Source organism: Castor canadensis, chromosome 9 (assembly GCF_047511655.1).
Source record: "Castor canadensis chromosome 9, mCasCan1.hap1v2, whole genome shotgun sequence".
Taxonomy (NCBI): domain Eukaryota; kingdom Metazoa; phylum Chordata; class Mammalia; order Rodentia; family Castoridae; genus Castor; species Castor canadensis.
In genome coordinates this window covers 23,188,679-23,206,412 of record NC_133394.1, presented here as the reverse complement: position 1 = coordinate 23,206,412, position 17,734 = coordinate 23,188,679, and the positions used below count along the sequence as shown (strand labels likewise).

The 17,734-nt window shown below is 36.2% G+C and overlaps 1 long non-coding RNA gene across 1 annotated transcript in view; it reads left to right on the top strand.

The window, feature by feature from the left end:
* LOC141410723 (uncharacterized) overlaps nucleotides 1–10,691 on the top strand; it is a 48,106-nt gene extending 37,415 nt beyond the window's left edge. Inside the window, exons 2-3 of the long non-coding RNA XR_012435513.1 lie at nucleotides 4,907–4,972; nucleotides 7,568–10,691. This is a non-coding gene — a long non-coding RNA (uncharacterized lncRNA). The remainder of the gene's footprint in view (nucleotides 1–4,906; nucleotides 4,973–7,567) is intronic.
* Nucleotides 10,692–17,734: the final 7,043 nt, after the last annotated feature.

Sequence of the window (17,734 nt, the reverse complement as noted above, 5' to 3'; positions counted from 1 at the left end):
CCCCCTCCCCCCTCGCTTCAAGGCAGAACCTGTTTGCCCTTTTCTGCAATTTTGTTGAAGAGAAGACATAAGCAATAATAAGAAAGACAAAGCATTTTTGCTAGTTGAGATAAGGCTAGCTATACAGAGAGATTCCTAGCATTGCTTCCATGTACAAGTGTGTTACAACCCAAATCGATTCATCTCTACCTGACCTTTTCACTAGTTCCTGATCCCCTTCCCATATCGACCTCTGTCTCTTTAAGGTTTCTGTATTAGTTCCTCTGCAGTGGGGACATCAAATGCTTTCAAGTTTTGGGTTTCCTACCTATCCCCATACATCCGGTGTGTGCTCTCCCCTTGTCATGTGACCCAAGTCCAACAACATTGCTGTATTTGGCCTAGATCTAAAGACCGCATATGAGGGAGAACATATGATTTTTGGTCTTCTGAGCCTGGCTGACCTCGCTCAGAATGATGTTCTCCAGTTCCATCTATTTACTTGAGAATGGTAAGATTTCATTCTGCTTCATGGCTGAGTAGAATTCCATTGTGTTTAAATGCAATATTTTCTTAATCCATTCATCCATAGTGGGGTATCTTGGCTTTTTCCATAATTTGGCTAGTGTGAATTGTGTTGCAATAAAGATGAGTGAAGGTGCCTCTAGAGTAACCTGAGTCACATCCCTTTGGGTATATCCCCAGGAGTGGGATTGCTGGATCATATGGCAGGTCTATGTTTAGATTTTTAAGAAGCCTCCATACTGTTTTCCAGAGTGGTTGCAGTGGTTGCACTAGCTTGCATTCCCATCAGCAGTGTATGAGGGATCCTTTGGTGTTGGTGTTTTTGATGATAGCTATTCTAACAGGGGCAAAGTGGAATCTTAGTGTAGTTTTGATTTGCATTTCTTTTATGGCTAGAGATGGTGGGCATTTTTTTATGTATTTTTTTGCCCATTTGAATTTTTCTTCTTTTGAAAAAGTTTTATTTAGTTCAGTTGCCCATTTCTTTGTTGGTTCATTGATTTGGGGAGAATTTAATTTTTTAAGTTCCCTGTATATTCTGGTTATTAGTCCTTTTTCTGATGTGTAGCTGGCAAATATTTTCTCCCACTCTGTGGGTGGTCTCTTCAGTTTAGAGACCATTTCTTTTCTTGTGCAGAAGCTTAATTTTATGTAGTCCCATTTGTCCATACTTTCTCTTAGATGCTAAGCTGCTGGGGTTCTATTGAGGAAGTCCTTGTCTATACCTATTGCTTCCAGAGTATTCCCTGCTCTTTTCTGTACTAACTTCAGAGTTTTGGGTCTAATATTAAGGTCCTTGATCCATTTTGAGTTGATACTAGTATTGAGTGATAAACATGGACTTAGTTTCAGTTTTTTTGCAAACAGATAACCAATTTTCCCAGCAACATTTGTTGAAGAGGCTGTCTTTTCTCCATCATATGTTTTTGGCACTTTGTCAAAAATAAGGTGGGCATAGCTGTGTGGATTCATATCCACGTCCTCTATTCTGTTCCACTGGTCTTCATGTCTGTTTTTGTGCCAATACCATGCTGTTTTTATTGCTGTGGCTCTGTAATATAGTTTGAAGTCAGATATTGTGATATCTCCAGCATTGCTCTTTTTGCTGAGTACTGCCTTGGGTATTCGCTGTCTCTTGTGTTTCCAAATGAACTTTAGGGTAGATTTTTCAATCTCTGTGATGAATGTCATTGGAATTTTGATGGGAATTGCATTAAACATGTAGATTGCTTTTGGTAGTATAGCCATTTTACTATGTTGATTCTATCAATCCATAAGCATGGAAGATCTTTCCATCTTCTGTAGTCTTCCTTGATCTCTTTCTTCAGGGATTTGTAGTTCTCCTTGGAGAGGTCATTCACACAGGAAATGTATATTTGTAATCATGAAAAAGAATTTATATTGTAAGCATTTCTTTATTTATCCTTATTTTCTATGCCTAAAATCTGAGCTCAAAGAATCAGCTATTCATCTTCCTGATTCTTCTCTTTTAGAAATTTCCCTTGTTTTATTTAGTTTTAGAGAATAAACTCAGCTCCCATAGCAAAGACAACAGTGGACAAAACATACTACCTTCAAATATTTCCTCAAAAGCATCTCCTTTCTCACTGCTTAAACATGGTCATTCTTCCTCTCAACATCAACCCTCCTCATCTCCAAATCTGTGATGTGTTTGCTTAAGAAAAGTGTAAGTCAGAAAGAAAAAAAAGATGACTGTCAATACCATCTTCCAAATTTCCTTTGAATGTTAGTTTTTATAATCATCATTCTTAGTCTGTTTCTATCTGTCTGTATTTTTCTCTTTCTTCCTCCTTACACCTCTTTTCTCTATTTTTCTCTGTGTGTCTTTTGTCGAGCTGTTTGTAATGAGTGCCTAATCCTTCAAGAAGGTTTTTGGCATCTTGAACACCATATTGTGTTACATTTGCCTTTTTTGATTTATCGCCTCATGGGAGTTTTACTTCTACATTTGATTTTAATGTTATTGCCTTAATTGCATGGTAATTTCCTTAGAAATTTCCAAGTCTTTTGTTCCTCTACAATTCTGGGTATTATGGTTTCTAACTAGCAATTCTTTAATTGTCTTTACCCACTAACAAAATACTGGTTACATTTGAGCAGTTGTATATATGAAATACATTTCTGATAATATTCTGTACCAACTTCTTTATCCCATTATAATCATGATTTAATTCCCTGACTTTCTATAATTGACATTAAATTCTCTAACATCTAGGTACCATGAAAAATACATCATAATGCTTTACTTTTCTCTATAATTAATTTTAACACATTTCAGATATAAGAAAAATGACAAATCAGCAATATGATGAGAAGAACTTGGAACAGAAATTCCCTATTAAGTGGGAAGATAATATCCTAGGAGATCATATCTTAAAGATATAAAGAAAGGAAGTCTTAGAAATTAAATAAAAATTGAAATGTATATATTAGGCCTTAGGACTGAAATATTTACAGAAAGGGAGCTATAAAATAGTTTATGTTAAAGGTAGTTTAGGAGGTTATGAGGGAATAATAAATATATCTAAGTGAGACTCCTTTTTAAAATGAGGAATCCTGTCCCAAATTCACAAAATGAAAATCATCTTTAGTCGAATGTGAAGAACGTATTCCTTTAGGAGCTTATTGAATAGTTCTTGCTCTGGGCAGGCACTTCTCACTACAATTCATCATGCTTTACTCTTATGAAATACTTAGATGTTCTTTTTTTTTAACTTAGAGCACTATCCAATTATTTCTATTTCTAGAATGTACATAGCATAAAAGACAATTTTCAGAGCCAAGAGCACGAAACAGACACAGTTCCATTTCAATGGCCATTTTCTCCCTTTATCTCTATACAAGATGAAATATATAAATACAAGGAGGAATGGGACCAGGTACAAAGTGGAGAAAGCAAAAGCAATTATGTACTATTCTGGTAAAACTATATCATTAAAAAAGTTTTAATAATTCCAAAAATTTATTTTCACAGTTTAATTATCTCTTATGCCCTTCATATACATTTTAAGTTGATTCAGAATAATTCAAAACTTTTAATGATGCCTTTACCAGCCTTTTCTAACTGTGACTATAAACAATGTTAAAATACATCTATTTGCAAAACTTTCCAAAATAAAAGAATGGAAACCAAGCAAAACCTTCTTGGAAACAGGCTAAGACAACTGACAGAGGACACCTAGTGGTGGTGAATAGTAATGTCAGATTCTTCTGTAGCTCATGGTTAGTGTCTCACAATTACACAAAAGGACTTAGCTGGAAGAGATCATCAGGTATCTGCTGCCTATGACACTTTCAAGAGAGAAGTCAGACAGATAAGTCAATTAATAAACAAAATATTGTTTTCTTTCTATGTGAGAACTTTTCTCAAACTCTTTAAATATTTAGCTTGGAAATTGTAGAATCAGGGATTGCACAATAAATGGTCCTAGAACAAACAAACAAATAAAATTTGCTTTTTAATTGTAATATTAATCTTGGCTATTTTCCAAAACATGACAGATGCATTCAGTAATTCCAAAAAGCAATGTTATATTGTTATTTTCATTGTACATATCATGAACAACACCTTGTAGTAAGTACTGGAAATACAAGAATAAGTAAGGCATAGCTCAGGCCTTAGGATGTAAGGGAAGAAGGGATATAAAAGGAGAATTGCTAACTTCACCAGTTTTAATTGAGAAGTTAAGTCAGGAAGTGCTTCAGCAGAGGAAGAGTTTTGTTTGTTTGTGTGTATTAAGACCTCTGTTGGTGATCAACCATGTTGGATGCCTATTTAGTTTTTAGAGAAAAGGAAGAACAGATCTATCCTTGTTCCTCATTCTGCAGTAGCCTTGTTATATGATCATGGAGACTTATTTTTAAGTATTTTTAGATCTTCTTAAAACCATTTAGAAAACTTTCACTCTATTCCAAATGCCTAAGAAGCAGCAATGAAATCTATTTTAAAAATTGACACATTTGCTAAATCAAAAAAGAATCCGGACAAATAAGGCTCTTGCTAACATCTCTGTCACTAGCAAATCATGAATTTTAGTGAAAACGTTGAAACATCACCAGTCTCAATTTTATTTTACGTTAAATGAGCATTGAGGACATGGCGCTACCACCAGTCCTTCTAACTACATCAAAATGATGTACACACATGATAGTTTAACCCATCTGTGATAGTTTAAAATATGTCCAAAAATTCTTTCTCAGTCCTTCCGAGAAAAGGTAGAACACAGTTTCCTTCCTGTTGAGTATGGGTGAGTCTAAAGGGTAGAATGTAGTGGGAATGATGACATCTGATGACCCAGAGAAATTGATAACAGGCATCACAGCTTTCTCTTGACCATGTCTCTTAGATCACTCATTCTGAAACCAATTTCCATTTCATTAGAACATTCAAGTACCTCTATGGAGAAGCTCACATGCCAAGGAACCAATGTTTCCAGCCAACAGTTATGTAAGAATGCCATCTTGAAGACCCTCCACCCCAGCCAAGCCTTGAGATAACTCCATACCTAGTCAACATTCTCATTAGAGACCCTGATCTAGAACTATCCAGCAAAAGTGGACCAAAATTCTTGATCCACAGCAGCTTTGAAATAATTGTATGTTTTTGTTTTAAGCTTCTAGGATTTGTGGTAATTTGTTATGCACCAATGGATAACAAAGTCATCCTCTCTCAAGACATCTCTTCCTTGTCTCAAGACCCAACCCATATTCCTTGCATTCGAAATTCAGTGAGAAATAATGTAAATACATAATGTTTTTCTTTTTGAAGGAGGTAGAACATCTAATTTTTATATTTTCCACAAGATAGAAATCTTGACACTCAGCCTCTCTTTACACCTGCCTTTGCCTGCAGTGTTATTGTTAAAAGCTCTTTACTAAATTCAAAGTCTTTGCAGTTTAAGAAGGCAAATTTGGATGGCTACAGAGCATCACTTTCTTGCAATTCTTTGAACTGTTCTTCTGTAGTTTTTGCTAAGATATATATTCTCCTCCAATCTAAGGTAAACTCTCATCCCTCCCAAGGTGTTTTCACTGCCTGGAACTCCTGATCAATGGGCATAACTCAAGAATCCAAAACATAAGATAAGAGTCTCAAATTATTTTATAGTCTCCCAAGGTAAATATAAACACTAAATTGATTGATGGCAGTGGATTAAATGGGAAAATGTGCAGCACAAAGTGTCATGACTGTAAATGGCCTTATAATTGAGTCACAGAATTGCTATTATTTGCTGTATGAATGTGAAAAATTTATTAAATTCCTCCAAGCTAAACTATCCCAACCAAACAATGAAAATTGGAGTAGTTTTACCTTTACAGAGCAAAGGTAAGAATTTAGGAATATATTGAATATGAGCAGACCTTTATAAAGTCCTGTGTACCTTTCAGTCATTGTTATTATACTAAGTCACCCGTGAACAATAAATATCACTTACAAATTGGGAAAGAAACCCCAGTTCAAAGTGCCTTACAACAGAGCAATTTATTTCTTCTCTCAACACTATGAAATTTTTGCATGCATATTGAGGAAGCCTGGAAGGTGAATTTCAGGGTAACACTTCCTGGCTATATCACCCTGGACAAGTTCCTTATCTTCCTGGAGCCAATGTTTTCTCACCCAGAAAATGGAAAAAATGAGTAAAATAGCTTTAACATTTCTCCTTGGATGTTAGTAATTGTTCAATAACATTGTGGTTAAATGGAAAAGTAAGAATTTTAAGATTAAAGGAAAATAATTAGCATAGAATTTTTATTCTGCCATCATTTCATGAGGACCAGTAAGTGTGAAAATGTTTTTATTTCTATGCTTTGATAAGTTGCCAGATGGTGTCTAAGCATTCATTTTCTTTGTAGTTTAATGCAATTGAAATGAGTTTGCTATTCACCTCTTGAAACCTCTGGTGCTCTAAAATCAATCATTTAGAATATGAAGAATCCAGTGCAGCTATTAAACTCTATGACTTTTACATGTTAATATCACTGAAGCACCTTTAATTTTACTGGTAATGATATAAACAACCTTTAATACTGGATATTAAGTACCCATATTAAATCATAATATATATTCATGCTGAACCATAAGCCACCTGATATTGCAAATGGTCATTAATTTTGTCATTTATGTACCACTGTCAGATCAGATAGGATAATGTTTATAATTTATTAAGCAATATGTCAGAAGAAAATGTCCAATTTCACACTATTTCCATAATAGCAGCAATGGATGTTGCTGGGATATGGGGAGTATAAATTATTTCTCAATTTAAACATGCCGCTACTGCAATATAATGCCCTATGGCTAAGAAAGTCATTAGCATGCATTATCAAACCAGTTTGTCATACATCACACACAACACACACACACACACACACACTCACACTCACACATACCCACACAAACTCACTCACATTGTCTCACACTCACTCACACACACACTCACACTCATACAGTTAGAATACTTAGTACTATAGGAAAAAAATAACAGAGGAAAACATTAGACTCTAATTTGCAGCAAGCACAGCAGGGATGGATGTCTTGTAAAGACTGAAGAGATGCATACAGAAAGGTGTATCTTTCATAGCAACGGGCTCAGTTCAAAGCCAAGTCAGCAAGGCAAACCTGGAACTTAAGGGAAAAAGAAAACAGATCATTTTCACAAAGCTGTGTTCCCCATGGTTGACTATGGGACAAATAAAAGTGGAAGGCCTCATTAATTTTATTTATTTGTTAATTACCAGATGTTATGAACCATATGGAGCAAAATTTAATGTTGTCAGATCTATGAATGCATGTGCGTCTGTGTATGATAGGGAATCTAATCAGAGTATAAGCAAACATAGGTAGATAGATAGATAGATAGATCCTTGTAAAAAGTTTGCTTTAACAGGTGTTTTATCTCAATAGTAAAGAGAGCACTATAATATTTGTGGCAATGTCACCTTAGCACAACATCATACTTTGCAGTTTATAACATATTTTCATAGACCTATGTTCATGGTTGTTTTTTGTATAACAATAACAGTTTTCATTATTTTCTTTCAGAAGAAACTGAGGTCCCCAAAAGCTCACAATTACCAAGACAGTAAGTCTGAAGACTAGAGTTTGAACCCAGGAGATCCAGACACTTCACTAAAGTTTATGATGTAAAGAAAATACATGTAATTGAACAAATTTCCCTGCTATCTGTGAAAAAATACACTAGATTAGTTCTTGCCATATATAAATTATTAATCTTTTTACAAAGGGTGCTAGTTCATAGTCCTAACTTCTGTTACGATTACCTGGAAACTGAAGACATGGAACACTCATTCATTCAACAATCTTTTCGGTACTTACTATGTACCTAGAAATGTGTCATCTTTGAATAAAGCACTTCAGGTTGCATTTGTTTATAGTCTACTACAGGAGAAGGTCAAACACTTTAGCATTTTACCCTGAAAGGGAGATTAGAATGGTACACTAAGAGGGCCTGTGTACCACGGACTTCAAAGATTCTGTGATACGATTGAGGAGCTAGATGCGCTTAATCTGGTTTAAACATTACACAATGTAAACATCACACGGTACCCCAATACTGTGCACAATTTTTAGATATATAAAATACTAAACAAAAATCTTTTTTAAATCAGAGAAGTTTTTAGGACCTGGAAGACTAAGAAGCTGAAAAAGCAAGGTTGTAGGCACAGTAGACGTCTTGTTATCTGTGGGCTCAAGCTCAAGAAAGGTCAGTAGAAACAGGGATAAAAAGCCCTGGACTCCATCTGACTTAGAAAAGTAATACGGGTATGATAGGAATTGGCAATTTCAAGGCAAATAAAGTCTAAAATTCTGGCTTTTTCACTATTTCCACTAGCATGCCCACTATGACTAAATAAAGCCTTCATTTGGGGCTGGGGCATGGCTCAAGTGGTAGAGTGCTTGCCTAGCATGTAGGAGGCCCTGGGTTCAATCCCCTGTACTGAAAACAAATAGAGCTTATATTTTTTTTTAAAGAGAAATGTAGCCACAGCAAAGACTTAGAGGTTGGAGTATCATGTTGGTCACTTTTTTGTTACTGTGATAAATACCAGAGAGAAACAAGGCAAAGGAAGGAGGTTTGCTTTGGCTTACTATTTCAGAGGCTTTGTTCATAGTCACATGGCTGTAGCTTCTGGGCCATATGTGGTGAACCAGAGCATTACGGCAGCAGGCACATGAGGGAGCAAAGTGGGTTCACTGTTGCAAAAGGGGAGTGAGGGGCGAGAGGTGGTAGCTGGGACGAGAGATAGCCCCCAGTGATTTACTTCCTCCAACTAGGCCCCACCTCAGAAAGCTTCTGTCACCTCTCAAAAACTCCATCAAATTATATGATTCCATCAGTGAATTAAACCATAGATTTGGGTACAGAGCTCATGATCTAATCACTCTCAGAGAGTGGATGCACCAGCTAGGGAACAAGCCTTAGACACATGAGCCTTTTGAAGACACAGTTTATATATAAACCATAACAAGTATACATCACCATGAAAGCTCAATTGTTCCACAATGTGTGATTTACAGAAGTGGTAATTTCTATGCTTGTAGAATATGTGTGTGTCTGTGTATATACATATATATATATGTAGTATATAGTTTCTGAGTAGGTCAGGAATAGTAAATTCACTTGAAAGACTTTTATTCTTTAGGAGTAAGTGTTTGTAATGTGAAACAGGTAGTGTGAACAAATATATAGAATGCCACAAAATTTGAAAAGAATTATTTGCACACTGGTAATAAATAGCAAGTGGTTGAGAGTTCACATGATAGGTTACAGGGGTCAAGAAAGGATTAAAGAGGCTGTAGGTCTCAAAAATTGCTACCATCAAGAACAACACCAACAACAACTGTTGGCAAGGATGCGGGGAAAAAGGAAACTTCATACACTGCTGGTGGGAATGTAAGCTAGTACAATCACTATAGAAAACAATATGGAGGCTTCTTTAAAAACTAAACATAGATCTGCCATATGATCCAGCAATCCCACTCCTAGGGATATACCCAAAGGAATGAGACTCAGATTATTACAAAGGCACCCTGCACACCCATGTTTATTGCAGCACTATTCAAAATAGCCAAGCTATGGATACAGTCAAGACACCCCACTACCAATGAATGGATTAAGAAAATATGGAATTTTATTCATCCACAAAAAAGAATGAAATTTTGTCATTCACAAGTAAATGGAGAACGTCATCTTCAGTGAAGTTAGTCAGGCTCAGAAGGCCAAAAATCACATGTTCTCCCTCAAGTGCAGACTACAGACCTAAAAAATGCAGAAATATTATTGGATATGGGTCACACACTAAGGGGAGAATGTGCAAGGGGAGGGATAGGGACAAGAAAGGAAACCTAAAACTTGAATGTGGTTAATATTTTCACTGTTTAGGAACAAATACAGTAATCTTAAACTGGCAGAGGCCACTATGGGAAGGGGACTAGGAAGTAGTGAAGAGGTCTGGTAGAGATGAACCAGTGTGGGTTGCAATACACAAGCGCATGGAAGCAATGCTAAGAATCTCTCTGTACAGCTATCTTTATCTCAAACTAGCAAAAACACTGTTTTTCTCTCCAACAAAATTGGACAACAAGAGGGCAGAACAGGTTCTGCCTAGAAAGACAGGGCGGGTGGCCCAAATAATGTATACACATGTAAGTAAATGTAAACACAATAAAATGAAATTTAAAAAGAAGGACTTGACTGAAGGAGAGAGCAGAGAGCTGACACAACTGCAAAGAGAATTGTGACAAGTGGTTAGATAAGATATTAACACAGAAATCCTGCCACAGAGCTGTTCTGGTACAAGCCTGCTAAGGTACAGAGCAGGCTCAAGATACATAGCTGGTTCCAGACTTGCTGGTTCCAGATGAATGGCAGTCCCAGGGGGTCACATCAAGGGGTCGGGATGAGTAAAGGAATTATGCTGAGCTGCACAGAAGTGGGAGTTTCATCCGTCAATCGTAGGATGTATGCACTGGATGCTCTGATTATGGGCTGATGGTGCTGCCATATTCCAATATTTGGTGTCCACCTTTTACATGATCCAGTCCCTGCGGCTGTATCATTCCTTGGTCTGATGTGTTTAATAAGTTCACAGGCTTGTTTTTCTGATATGCTTTTGGTACATCCATGTGCCTGTGTTTCCCTGATTTAATTCAGTAAGTTCATAGGTGCTAATATTTTATTTGAATAAACAAGTTAATTGCCAGTCTGTGCCTCATGGTTTGTGCTGAACAGATGGTGGTTGTTTACTTGCACAAACAAGATGTAGAGTCATTCTGTCTTAGCATTTGCACTCAAAGCAAACTGCTATATTATAAAATGGAGTCACTCAAGACAAGGTACAGCCTAAAATCTACTGTTCTATGTAATATGGAGTAACTAAGAGGAAGACTCAAACACAAATGCCAGTCCCAATGTAACAGCTTCTGGGGAAAGTTAAGTGAGTATTTAGGAGACAACTATTGCCGTAGAAAGATAGGAAATGTACTGGGAGAATTAGAGTTTAAAATACACAGGGAAGAGCTCACTGAGGTTACATTTGAACTGAGATCCAGAGAGGTGAGTGAACAGGGCATCCTGTTATCTATGAAAGAACATTCCAGACACAGGAAAAACAAAAGCAAATGCTCTGAGCCCTGAGCATATCTGACATTTTTGAGGAAAATTGAGAAGATCAGTGTGGTTAGAAAGAAAATGAAAACACCAAAGTGGAAAAGTAGGGGAAGAGATAAGGAAAATACCCAGACCTACATCTTTCAAGATCTATATCCTCTCCTCTTTAAAACTGGGAACCTCCATTATGACCTCCCTGTGACCTTAATGGGTGGAAAGGAGGAAAAGCAGGACAGACCAGAATAAGTATGAGCACAACCAATCAGAGTGTTATTGGCATAGCCAACCAGAATGCTGCTTTCTGCACACCTAATTAGCATAGAGATTGAGCAATGTCCTCAAAAAAATGGATAAAAACCTTGGACCACGTCACTTTCCTGGCACGCCTATCTTGGGACCCCTTCCAGCTCTGGAAGCTCTACTTTTTGCTTTGTTTTTATCTCAATAAACTCTCCTGCTTTACTCACTTTCATTGTTCATGATTTTCATTCTTGGAAATTGCAGGACAAAGAGCCTGGGCTCAGACAGACCAACTCTGGTAACACTATTGACACACTGAAGAAATTCGAATTTACTGTTCATGGAAGCCATAAGTTAAGCTGAGGAGTTTTTCAGTAAATTCACTGCAAACAAACACTGGTATTATTCAGTATTGGATTACTCCATATCAATTTAAAATAAAAGTAATGCCTTATAAAGAAATGTTTAAACTCTACTTTGTCTTATAAACTGTTTCAGTTATCGATATTAAATTATTCTGCCATTAATGAGCACATGATATTCTGGGCAGTAAAGGAAATGGCATAAACTTCACAGACAGAATAATGTACCTTGAAAAATGATCTACAAATCATTTTAAAACTAATTATGACCAAAAACATAGAGGGAACATATCCCCATTTATAAGCTCTACTTTTCAATTAAAATGAAAGAGACAGAGAGAAACTGAGAGAATTTTCTTTCCCAGAACAGTAAATCCCTTTGGGAAGAAAGACACATAAAGGAGAAAATGACTATCATGTTGTATTTTGTCTCTTTCTATAGTCTTTAAATTCTGTTCCTTTTTTTTATTTTTGGAGGTAATGGGGTTTGAACTTAGGGCCTTAAGCTTAGTAGGGAGGCTTTCTATAAACCATGACTTCAGCCCTCTTCTATAATTCTTTAAAAAAAAAATTTTTAAGTAAACCTTTATGCCTTATTTGTTTTGGTTAGGAAGGGCTATCAGATAAGAAGACATTAGGATATATTCTCTACTTCATTTTATCCTTTGCAGTCATTAAATGAGTGTTATATTACAAATAGTAAGATCAGAACTACAACCGGGTGCGATTGGCTCATGCCTATCTACTCTGGAGGCAGACATGAGGAGGATTACTGTAGAAGGACAACCTGGGCAAAAAAATGTGTGTGAGACCCTAGCTCAAAAATACCTAACACAAAAAAGTACTGGCAGAATGGCTCAAATGGTAGAGTGCCTGCAAGAGTGAGACCCTGAGTTCAAACCCCAGTACTGAAAAAAGTATTAATTAATTAATTCAAATTACAATCTTAACATGAGGATCAGGTGAGCAATATTAACAAACTTTTCAGAACATTTCAAGTAAAGGCAAACATTCCTACAAACTGTTCTTTAGACAACAGTTCTTGGATTTCTAAGAAATGGTAGCATTCACAGATCAAATACACATAGATCTGGAACTAAAGAGTGATGTACAGCAAATACCCTTCCTAAAACAAAATCTTTCAAGCTCAAAGAGCTGCAACATAGCATAAGCAAATTTTTTGAAAGATATATTTCTTCGAGTCATATATCACTTCATATTTTCCGTACTCATTGCATTAGAAACTCACTTTAATACCTGTAACCTTCAGTTTCTCATCTGTAAAATGAGTATACTCCCATTTACCTTTCAAAGTTGTAAAGTGGACAAAAAACAGTGTAGGTAAATTATTTGACATATCACCCTGTACAATTGCTTAATCAGTTCTAAGCAAATTGAATTTCGGTGTTTAGTAATTTCCTTAAAAAGATTAGCAGTGACAAAAGCTTGTGTCACAGCTTGTCAGTGACAGTCTGAATTAGAATTACTGATTGTCACATGACAAGTGTGAATGTATGTTTTTGTTTATGGAGCTGGTGGCAGTTCTTACTGCTTATATTGATTCCTAAGAATCAATTACCTACAACACTTCACTCCTCTGCAGTTGATGACATCATTTAGTAACATGAAATTGATTTTGAGGGGAATGTTTATACCACAGAAATTAACAAATGCTGTTAATAAAGGATTCCTTTTTAGATGAGCCAGTTGTTCAATATTCACTAGCATATTATTAATCCAGACCTATAGATTTGGACTCAAATTGCACAGATTGTGTCTCTTTGTTTCAATATAATAAATGTGACACAGACATCATGTCCTTGAGAAGCCACACAAGATTTAAAGTCACAGGGTTCCATTTATAGTTAATATAATTTCAGTGTAAACTTAATTACCTTGGGGCAACTTCCAAATGGGTTGATTCTCATTCCATAAGTTGCTACATGTCTTTTTAAACTTTTTATAGCATTAGTTTTTTGAACATTGGCTTTCCCTATATTTCTTGAAAGCAGAATAAAAGGCCTTCAGAAAAAATCAGAGCATTGATTTTTTTTCCATCTCTTTTATGTTGGCAGCTCACTGAAACTTCCCCCTAGGCAGAATTAATCACTTAGGACCCTGCACTTCCCAGCATTTTGCTCAAACTGTTAATATTGCACTTATCACATTGTGTTACTGTCAGATTTTTCCTGCCTCTTTTTTTGACAGAATCTTGCACTGTTCAAAGGTCTCCCATTCATTCATGTTTCCACCAATTGCACCTAAAATGCTGCCTGACCTTCTGGAGGCATTTGGTAACTGTTGAGTTGACTTGAGCTGGCTCAGAAGAAAATAGATGCAGCCAACTTCTTTTGGTAGGTATTCATCAATTAAAAAAGAGGACTGCATTTTGAAAAAGTAACTATAAATCATTTTTTAGGTCATAGAAATATTTAAATAGCTCCTACAGTGAAATGCAAATCATATACCAAATGGAACTAGGGAAAGAAAGACAGAGCAATGAAGTTTTGTTAAGAAAACTGCAGAGACGATGCACCTGAACTCTTCAGAAGTTACCAAGACCTCGAGGAGCTGATACCACAATGAAATCACTTGGAGTTAGAGTACATTATCATTTAACAATGCGACCTGAATGTGTCATCTAACCCAGAAATTCTCAGTTCCCTTAAATTCAAATCCCCTTTTAGGGCAAATATTTCCAAGACCCCCTTTACTGTTCTGGGATTAAACTCATAAATAGTGTTACCAAGTTAAAGACATTATTTCAATAAATTGATGTAATGCCCTAATTATATCCTAAAAGAAGAAATCTAAAAACCAGCAATTACTGAAATAATGTCTATTTTGATATGAATGCTGAAGGACATATTTTGTGGAGAGATGTTTATCTTTACAAAGCATGACTAGCAATCTGTCAGTCACACAAATGCTGCTATAGGTGGTGCTTGCCACTCAGGTGAGAGGGTATTGCATCTGGCAACATGACTTTAAAATAGGCAAAAAAGTTGCAAGAGCTTAGATCAGGACAAAGGGCCTGAATTTACATGATAGTCAAACTCCTAGAAAATGTAGTATGTATTAGAAAGGCTCTAAAGTTGAATAATTATAAAAGGCTCATAGGTTTTAAACACAAGTGTCTGAGAGGACATGAAAAGCCACAAGCCACGCTCAACACAGCTGAAGTTCATCAAGTGGACTTTTCATCCACAGTGTGGGATATCTTTCACACTCACCCACTGACTGCTGGGAATTCAGCTGCCACTACTCCATCCCTGTCATACCTTAAATTGCCTCAGTTTCCAAACAGCTTATAGTGTTCCAGAAGTTCTGGCCTAAAGAGACTCTGTGATCTTCTGGTAAAGTGAGATAACATATCAAGCTTCTGGAAATCCCAACACTGGTATGAAAATTAAGTGATAAAACTGCTTTTGAAACTGCCTAATAAACTGTAGCACATCAAACAAATAAAACTATGTCTGCCAAGACTTAACTTACAGCAAATTTAGAAATTTCTGCTAATTCTATAATTTTGAATGCTTGTCTCTGCATCACTATCACCTTCAGAAGACTCTTTCCCCATGCCAGGGTGACACTCACCCAGTGTCACCACTGAATTAATTAATTTAAATTCACACCATCTTTTTTGTTTCATTATTTAAAAGCATCTCTATCAGAAATATGGCATCCTACTCTCCAGTTGGGACCGCCATCTAGTAATTTATCTGAACTAACCTGCTAATTCCATAAATTTTAGTCATGCAGATATTCAAACAAATTAAGTGCATAAATATCTAATTTTCTGAAACTGGTGTTTACCTCTCATATATGTGAATAATTTTGTGAGAACATTTCTGTTAAAATTTCTCTTAAACCTAGTGTGCACTTTGCTTCATAGCTGCTTTGTGGCATTATCAATTTTGCAAAGTGTTTCAACTTAATCTCGATGTTCACATTAATAGCATATCTTCTTCCACATCAGTAGAGGAAAGGATGTTTGGGTGCTGTGATATATAGATTTATTCTGGACTTATTCAGACTCTGCTCAAGTATCCAAACATCTGACCTCAGTGGAAATCAGCTGGAATCTGACTTCTCAGGCAAGCCCTCCTCTTGCCCGAAGAGCACCATCAGTAGAAACTGGATGAAGATTTGTGCGGGGTGCTGTGAAATGTCATCTGAGCTCAATGTGTTGTCATTGATGGTTTGTGCAGTTAATGCCAAGATTCAAACCTGACATGAACCCAGAACCTGCTTGCAATTTAAGGTGGTTGGCTCAGAAGAAAATTCCAGAAAGGACAGGTAATAAAAAAATTTAAACTTCTCTTGTCCCCAAACGCACAAAAATATAGTTTGTAGATAACATTTGTAACAAGTGTTTCTGTTCTATCATGCTTTTTGCCCAATGATAGTTTAAAAATATATTTCTCCATAGCTACTAACTTATTTAAATATAGTACTGCATTATTTGCTACATTTTCAAAAAAGATACAGCGTAAAAATTTGGATTCTCCAAATGGTTGATGGATTGAACTTTGTTTGTTTGTTTTAATCTGATTCATTGAAGAAAGTCAGAACCCTTTCTCTTTTGTGTTTTTAACATCCGATCTTATTTTCTGAAAGTGTTTATCACAATGGTAATTAATTTTTCTTGAAAGGCTGCAAGATAGAATGAAAAAGACCTAAGAGCAGGCGAGCATTATCTATCTGCCTACACCCTCTGGCCTCTCAAAGCCTACCACAGTGTCTTGTTGCAAAGTTTGCACTCAAGGGAATATTTACTGAGAATGAAAACTAAGTGAACAAAATGGTTATTTCTGCTGACAATTATCTCTATTTAAACTACACACAAGAAGTCTATCAATGCCAATTTTTTCCTAACTTATATCTATAACACTATTTTTCAATAAAGGGCCATAAAACCTAGCTTAAAGTCAATGTCTGTCTTCATTGCTTAGTTTCTTTACTTAAGAAATCAGAAGTCAGCAGCAAAAGAGTAACACCTTTGTCTCCTTTTGTTAATTATACCTTATTTTTATTTTATAGTTTACTGATGCAGCCAAAACTGAAAGAACAATATTAGATAACAGTTCTGATACAAGAATCAGAACCAGGGTTTTTAAAGACCTGTGTGAAAGGCCATTTGAATATACCGATGACATTACCAGTGACAACGCAAAGATGTGTTGTCTGAGTTAATTTTGAATAGAAACCTGGCAAGGGTTCTAAGATATTTCAAAGTCTTACAGTTTAAGATCAAAATGAAGAAAACTGAACAGAGAAAGATCACAGTTTCTTTTAAACAAGCTACATTTAATACTAAAATCATTTGAGTGCTGGCAATTAGTTAAAAAAGAAAGAATGATCACATTCTTAAGATGATAATTTGCAGAGAAGTCCATGGAGTCAATATTTTAAGTACTCTTTAGCAGATTGATCAATGTAATCTTCTTGTTCATTTTAATGATGATATTAACATCAGGCTGTCCCTCTCCTTTGGTTTACTGCCAGTTGTTAACTTACGAGCCATGCTCAGTAGATTATCATTCATGCTTTCATAGATATCGTTATGTGACCCACTAAATGATTTTTCCCTTGCCAGTTTAAAGCCATAGACATAAAATGTAGGTAAAATAGTAACTTTAAAAGTAATTTTTCTTCAAAATCTAAGGTTTATTTCGGTGATTTTTCTCCCTTCCTTCTTTCCTCCCTCCCTCCCTCCCTTCCTTCCATCTTTCCTTCCTTCCTTCCTTCCTTCCTTCCTTCCTTCCTTCCTTTCTTCTCTCCTTCTTTCCTTCCTTCCTTCCTTCCTTCTTTTTGGTGGTACTGTGGTTTGACCTCAGGGCTTCACACTTGCCAGGCAGATGTTCTACCACTTGCCATGACTTCAGCAATTTTTACTCTGGCTATTTTGGAGATAGGGTCTCACTTTTTGCACAAGTTGGCCTAGACTGTAGTTCTCCTATTTTATGCTTCCCA